Raw genomic sequence first — 8,626 nt, forward strand, 5'->3', positions numbered from 1 at the left:
GTCTAATGGAGTTTTGAACAAAGGCTGCATTAGGCAGGGACTGCCTTTGTCCAACTGAAGCGCTTTTTGGAAGTAACAATGCATGAGCCAGTTATTACCGGAACTGTGAAGAAATACTGTATAATGACAGTGGTGCACAAAGGCCCAAGAAGGACAATATGTCAAAGGCGTTTCTCCAAAATCAGTGACATTTAAGTGATAAATGGCCCTATCTTGCCAGAGGAGCAGTTCCACTGAGTGCATAAAAATGGCTACAAACAAGAGGAGACCATTCTGCCCACTGGATAGCTAGTAGCATCCAGCCATTTCTTGAAGGAAGCCAGAGTATTGGCCTTAGACACATGGCTGGGTAACTTATTCCTTCTTCCCCCAACCCTCCCATTCTCCCAGGTACCCTTCACAGGATTAAATACACGTTCACATAGTGCATAGTTTCCATTTGAGTGCTCTGTTTCATGTTTCACTGTTCATTCAGAATAAGTCCACTCCATGTATATTGTCAGCTCATTTGAGAGTTTTGAATACTTGTTTCACGTTCCAATGTCTTCTCTATTCAGTTATATCAGCATGTATACTGTAGAATATTTAGTAAAGTTCTGAAATGCATTTGGTTGCTCTTTTCTTGACTAATTCCAGACCTGCAATATCTTATTTGTAGCAACCAAAATTTTAAATATACTTAATGAAGCCCAACTAATGCATTATACAATTTTAACATCCCTTAAACTTCCACACTTCCGATTATACAGTATAGCCTAACATTCTCTTTGCCTTTTTTATTGCTTCCCCACATTGTCTGGAAGATGTAAAAGAGGTATGTATGAGAATATGAAAATCTGTTTTTTTTCCCACATAAACACGCTCTTCTAGCAATTCCAGTTTTGAATTTACAGTTTATGTCTTTACTACCTGCATGCAAACCCAACCCTACACTTGTTTACATTAAACATCATCTGCCAGGTTTGTTTGGTGTGTGCCAGGGTGCTTGTCCAGTCTTGAATTGTATCTAAAACTTTTTTTAAATCATTTTGACTTTCTGCTTCTAGAGAGTTCATTAATCCTCTTAAGTTGGTATAACCCACAAACTTAACCAGTTTATTAACTACTGTACGTTAGAGAAGTGGTTCTAGTACAGATTCCTGTGGTTCTTCACGAATTACATCATAACAGTTTGAATAGTCACCACTTCTCTGTTCTTCAAAAGAGGCACTTCAAAACTGCATGTTTTTAAATCGAAACTCAAAATAACAAAACTGGATAGTAATTTTGTGTGATATGTTGTATGCTGTAAAACCGTTTTGTATGATACTTTGGAGCCCTAACTTATACAGTCATTTTAACTGACAGCTACACTAAATTGTCCTGTTTGAAAACAATGACTCTGTTGTAGACTCTGCTAAAGAGCTACCTTAAAGTGATAATGGGAAGGTTTTCAATAGGAGGTATACTTGCTTACTTATAGCTAGTCTTGATGTTCTTTCCAAGATAGGAAAAACTGGATCAGTTTTTTCTGGATGAATAATTTGCATATAATCTCTAAAATCAGACAAAACCTACTGACAACGATCATTTTGGAAGCTGTATTTATATTTTGCACTATTGTTATTTTGAGTGAAAAGTTTATCCAATGTAAGATGTTTCTATTAATAGCCGGAATAAAAGTATTGAAAATGCAGTTGACTTCTATTTCTTAAATCATTTCAATAGATTCATGTATCCAAATGTTAAAAATTGAAAATGAATTACTTTGTTCTTTCAGCAAAGGTAAAACACATTTTTTCAGTTTGGAGGATCCTTATTTTAGTACTACAAGTGTCACTGGTTTTACAAGTCAGGAATGACACAGTGTAAATTAGGAATAATTTAAATAGAGCAAAGAATGGATTTGACTTTGCTTGTTTGTTATGTCAGACCTTACTCCAGGTTCTGTAAAGTGGATTGAGAGTATGTGACTCCTCGCTGGATGGAAAGCTAGTCACTGCAGGTTTATCTCCAGCTATGCTGGTAATTTTCTTTACGGCTGGGTGGACTGGGATTAAGTATCTCAGATTAAAGTTCAAGGGTAACCCAGATGGAATTTAATCCATAATCTTCTGGTTGTCTTCTCTACGAGAGACAACTTCTTTGACTAACTGAAATCTAAACTTTTTGCCAAGCTCTGTTTTGCTAAAATTGTCCGATTACAGCGTTCTTGGGTTCGGGAAAAGCGCTTTAAAAATAAAAGTTATTATTGTCTACATTGATCCATCATGCATTTCATTCCAGAAACAAAGCATTTGGATGATCAAAAATGCAGAAAGATGGACAAAACACCTTAGACAACAATACCAACTAAAGTCGAACATTTTTTATGTTTCTCTTCAATATAACAGGTCTATATTTATCCAGTAGCCATTATAGTTAGAATGTACACATTGCCTTTATTCTTAAATTACAGCTGCCAAACATTTTAGATTTTTCTTCCAGTTGAAGTCCAGGAGAGTGGTATGCAATATGATGCTAATCTATTGCAATGTTTGCATTGTGATAATTTTGCTGCTCTAAAGCAGTGTGTTTGCTGTGCTTTTAAATTGACTGGCAACAGATAGCTTAACAGAACTGTTTTTGTGTCTCCCAATGCTATATTTCTGAGATACCCAGGCCAAACTGTTTGCTCTTTTTTGTGAATCAGGGCTGGTACCAAGCTTACTAACTCATTATCTTTGTAAACAGGTGAGACATCCAACTTAAAAGTGATATTGAGCGTCAATAATGTATATAACACTGGCCGGTTGAGATTGTAAAGGTTTTGATAATGTTCCTCATGAAAGTTTAATTCTGTTTAATCTTTTCATCAAGGTAAAGCACTGCACTAAATGTACATGCAGGTAGCAACAACATACACTACAGACAACAGATGGGAAATATATAACTTGAAAAAGTTATGAAAAAGTTCTCAGTTTCTATGTTGACACCATTTTCATCTTCAAAACAATGTGGAAGACAATAAAGTTGGAAGACAATGTTAATCAATGCCGAGTGGCTTTAAATATGTACCAGTTTCTACTGGTTCCCATATTAATTTGTTCCATTTTTAACAGCCCTCAGTATAGATAAAAGTGTATAATAAGGGGACATTAAAATTGTATAATGCACTAATAAGACCTTGTTTTAAGCAGGGTAACAGAAATCAAATTACCTTACACAAATAGTTACTCTAGATCAATTTGCAAGAAAAGTGGTCAGATACAATATATTCCCAGTCTTAAAAACATGTTCTGTACTGAGAGGTTAAAATAAATATTTTTAACCAACCAATAAATCAATTCTTTCATTTTTTGTAATGTTCTTCCCAACACTTTGAACAGAGAAGACTACAAAAGCAACTGAAGCAACTGATACAAGTATTCAAAATCCCAAAGACAAGTTTACAAAGTCAACCCAATGGACATCTTTAGAACAAAATGAAATGAAAATCAGGAGATACTAGTGGAAATCATAAGGACATTTAAAACCAAGAACAAGATGCACTTATTACACAAAGTGTTATGACATAAACTATCCAACCATATTGCAAAACTGTTATCCTGGTTTTTTTCAAGAGTTAGTTGAATGAGATCACTGAGCTACTAACAGACACTTTTTGCTTGTAGCCTTTTCTTATGTTCTTTTACTATGTAATGTACTCAACAGATTCTTCATACAGTAAAATTGCTATTGCTATTGTACAGACATATCTGGTGTACAATAAAGGTTTCCAAGATATCTATGATAGTCAAATATCAAAATGGATAATTGGAGAAAAACATAGATTGGCATCCCACATCTTTCATATTTATCTTAAATTAAAGGTGCACTTTTGGGCTCAGGATATGACAAATATTGACAGACCAAGGCCTTTGGGTAGCAAGCTACATGCTGGAGAGTGACAAAAGGATTTAATAAAAGGCCTGTCTATGTCAGGCTTTTGTTTGAATCTCAGGTGATTCCAGGAAAAGCTCTCCTGTTACAAGTAATCAAAGGCTGAAAGCTGCAGCCTAGGCAATGGAAAAACAAGTTCCCCATGTTTTACTAAAACAAATTTGGATTCTTCTTCCTCTTTCTATTACTGTATTGTGGATGAAGTACCTGATATGTCTTTTATAGCGCTGTAATTTTCAGACTTAATGACATAAAGGAAAAAACACAAGAAAAAGGTAGCTTGTAAATAAGGCAGAGCTTCTGACGTTTTTATAAGTTTTCAAGTGCAGTTAAATACCATATGTCTGAGCTTTAAAAAATAAGAGTGAGAAAATGTTCTAAAAACAACTTTTGTCCCTAATAAAAAGACTTACACGAGATCTATAACAGCAGTCATCATTACCTTTTATTAAAATGCCAAGAATTGTGTGCGAGGGTTCAAAACTTGTATTTAAAAGAAGCAGAAGCTAATACCTCATTTTTCTTCTGGTAGTGGCTGCACAAGATCCATCGAGGAGTTAACAGAAACTGATGAGTCATATTTGTAACCTTAGGAAGGGTGTAGTAGTTCAGGTGGGTAGCTGCGTCAGCATGCGTAGGCTGCAAAGGAACAAGTAATAGGTTTATTCCATGCTGAAAAAAAGAAGAGAGAAAACACAACGTTTTGGCCGTGGAGCCTTCTTCAGGTCACCTGAAAAAGGCTCCACGGCCGAAACGTTGTGTTTTCTCTCTTCTTTTTTTCAGCATGGAATAAACCTATTACTTGTTCCTTAGGAAGGGTGGCTGTTTTGATGCGTACCAATGAGAATGGGTATCTTCACAGTTTAGATGACTTGCTGTTTTCCTGAAACTGCTGCTAGGAGAGAACCATGCCAATTTTATTTTAGAAAAAGGTTTGGAATCATCCTCTTTATCAGAAGAACACTGAGTTAAGTCAGTGGCTTGTTTCCACAGATGCCTCAACACAATTGCGACAACAATATGAAACAAACTCAAATGTTTGATAATGTGGCCTTGTGATTTTTATAGAAGAAGGGTGTCTATTAACATTCTATCATGTAGGTTATGTAATTCCTTTAATACATTCACAGGGTTATTTTAAGCTGTATACAACTCTCTTTTTCTTAGGAAGCAGAGCAGCAGAGGATGACAGGATGGGTAACTGGAGATTAGATACACTCAGAACATTCTCTCCAGCTCTCCATAGACCTCCCTCTCTGGGAGCAGTTTATTACTAGTTTTGCCAACTACTCCATTCACCAAAGCAAAAAATGAACTACCATCAACTATCTGTCTCTCTGCAGTCAAAGCCCCCAGATCTTTAACATTTTTAACTGTAAAAAACCGTGGCTGATTTTTCCTTTCATTTGTCTATCCTTAAAATGTTTCCCTTATGAAATGACCTGTTTGGTCTGCAGGTATGAATGCATTCACTGGAAAATTACAAACAATTATGAGAGCCTGTCATTGGATAAATCCAACCACACAGCATGAAGATATTTGCGTAAGTCAGTTGTGCAGGATAAGACTTCAGCAGACTGCGTTTTAAAATAGGGAAATATTTTGGCTCATGACCTTTCATTGATTTTCCTGCCGCATGGAACATGCACTTAATCAATGTTTCTGTTCGCTTCCGACTACTCTTAAGTTAACTCTTCACTAAAATTCATGAAGTTCTCCCAGAGAATCCTATACCCTTTAGGATATGTTATTTCAGAGGATCACTGGGTATTAACCTGAAAATAAATACATAAAATGTGCATATAAACATAACAGATCTTATAGTGAGGGTTAGCAGAATACAAAAGGTATATATTCCATCACGAAGAGGGACATACATTCAGTATACTATTCATTTATACCATTTCGTAAATTAACTTAGATTACAACTTCTACACTAGATACTCGCAAGCAAGTACATCACTCATAGGAATTAAATTGATATCAACTGGGATTGAGGTAACAACTGAATTCTCGAGCTGTAATGCAGAATGTTGAATACTCATCCAATCTGTGTGGATTCAGATCTCCCGCGGACACAAAGAAACAGTGGCAGGCTGTTGCTGCATCGGTGTCCTCAGGCCCGGTGCCAAGCTGTGCTGGTTCAGTGTGATGTGGGGAAGAAGGAGGGAGAGATTTCTCCTGTGGCGTGCTAGCAGTGGGCTCTCTGAAGACGGGCTAGTTAGTTCTGGCTGAAACTAGCAAGAGTTTGTGCACATGAAAAGTGACCGCGGTTCCAAGCAGGTCACACTCTTTAGATGGGAAGAAACCGGTCTGTAGCGCTAGTCCTGAATCCCTAGATTCAGCTGTCCACAGTTCCGACCGTAGTTCACTCGTTGATCAGGTGAGCGCTTGCAGTGGGTTCACGAGGCTTGCTGCTGGGCTAACCTCGGGCAGATCCTCTGGTTACGCGGCGCGGGCAACTTCTCGTCTTGACTGTTAGAACAAATGAAAGTCCTGGCATTCAGACACACTGGCCATTACATAATTGTCCGAGATGAATCTGACAATGTCCTGGAGGAGCCCCTTTCTGGGCCTTGTGCTGCCTGTTTTATCTGGAGGAACTACGGTCGTTCATTGTTTTAAAGTTCTGCGGTCATTCGAGACCCACGTGTGGTTACCCTGCCCTACCAGTTCCTGATTGGCTGATCGAAGTGGAGGATAAGTAACAATGCACTCTGACCTTAGGGTTGTAAACCTTGGGATGAGACTCTCCCAAGGAATTTCCCAGACAGTAAGGCGCCAGAGATGACCATTTATTAGGGTGGCTGGTGAATCTCAGCTTTGGGAGCTGTTCCATATCAGGAAACTATCAGCTAGAAAAACACCTTAAATGTGAACCAAATGGAATGGCCTCTCTGTATCCAGCACCACTGAGATGAGAGACAGAGGGACTAGCAAGAGAGCGGCAAACTTAATTCCTGTATTTTTAATAAGCCTTGCCGCTACAGGTGTAACAAAAAAAAGTTTAAATGAAGAGATGAAATTGAATTAAAACATTTAGGGTTTAAATTTCAAAACATCACATGCTCAAGTCTTCAAACCCAACACTGTTTACTGCAGGGTAAAGACCCCTTTTTTATTGGTCCCTCAAAAGTGCACTTTATTCATAATTCTTATTCATTGAATAAGTGATTATTCATACTGCATATGTATTACTACTATGATTTGAATGAAATGTTTAAGCATTTTTGCCACTAGAGGCAGCAAAACTGGCTTCCAGACTAATATTGAGGTAGACAGGTGGTTACAAGTTGTTAAACTGGGACAGTATTTAATGGTTAAGGTTGTCAAAATGCAGAAGTGGGTTGCTGTGTATTTAAGGGAGTTGGTTTGTTCACTTGGGGTCAACAGGCAAGGCTGATAAAGAATTTAATGAGGCCAGTGGAGGCAGCCATCTTATTAGGTTAATTGAAATAGGTTGGCAAAGGTAGTGTCCGAAAACATTAGATAGTTTGGCTAATGTTTAATAGGGCTTGGTGACTTTCTGTTCTTAACATATTTAAGAGTACAGAGGACTGGTCAGCAGCTTTGTGGAGTGGTGTGGGGAGAACCACCTGCAATGGAATGTAGCAAAGACTAAGAAGTTGATGATAGACTTCAGGAGGAAGAGGGTCCAACCTACTCCTGTCTACCTTCATGGGAGTGGCGTGGAGATGGTGGACTCGTACAAGTACCTGGGAGTGCACATCAACCATAGACTGGAATGGTCTAAGAACATCGAGGCCATTTACAAGAAGGGTCAGAGCCGACTTTACTTCTTGAGGAGGCTCAGGTCCTTCAATGTGTGTAGTAAAATGCTACATATGTTCTATCAGTCGGTGGTGGCGAGCGCCATTTTCTACGTGGTGGTATGCTGGGGCTCTGGGATTAGAGCAGTGGATTCCAACAGGCTGAACAAGCTCATCAGGAGAGCAAACTCTGTCATTGGGTCTGGCCTGGACCCCCTGGAGGTAGTGGCTGAAAGGAGAATGGTGTCCAAACTAGAGCCCATCATGGACAACGTCTCCTATTCCCTCTATGACACGCTTATAGAAATGAAGAGCACGTTCAGCAATAGACTGATTCATCTACGGTGCGACAGGGAGCGCTACAGCAGGTCATTCTTGCCTTCTGCCATAAGACTGTACAACGCATCCAGCTTGCGTCTGGGCAGAGGCAACATTGACAGTGACCTGTTTCTGGACTGAACAGTAAACCGATGCATCTGTTCTTTTTTTGCAATATATGCCAGGGACCTGTGCAATACATTTATATTTATTTACAGGCATATTGTGCAATACGACTTCTTTGTGTACTGTTATAATAATAATAATAATAATAATAATAAACTTTATTTTATGTAGCACCTTTAAAGGTGACTTCTCAAAGCGCTTTACAGGATGACAATAACAATAAATAAGAAGACTACAACAATAAATAAGAAGATTTCACAAGATAGGACATAATTATAATTACAGCAATAGAACAATAACAATAGAGGAGACCGTGGAAGGTGGTATTAAGAAGAGCAGAGGGGTGAAGAATGGAACCAGTTAAGTAAAGGCTTTTCTGAAGAAGAAGGTTTTGAGTCTGGATTTGAAGGAGTTTAGAGAAGGTGACTCTCTGATATCCTTGGGCAAAGAGTTCCAGAGCTTGGGGGCATAGCAGGAGAAGGCCCTGTCGCCCATATAATGTAGACGGGCTT

The sequence above is a fragment of the Lepisosteus oculatus genome, chromosome 9, assembly GCF_040954835.1.
Source record: "Lepisosteus oculatus isolate fLepOcu1 chromosome 9, fLepOcu1.hap2, whole genome shotgun sequence".
NCBI lineage: Eukaryota > Metazoa > Chordata > Actinopteri > Semionotiformes > Lepisosteidae > Lepisosteus > Lepisosteus oculatus.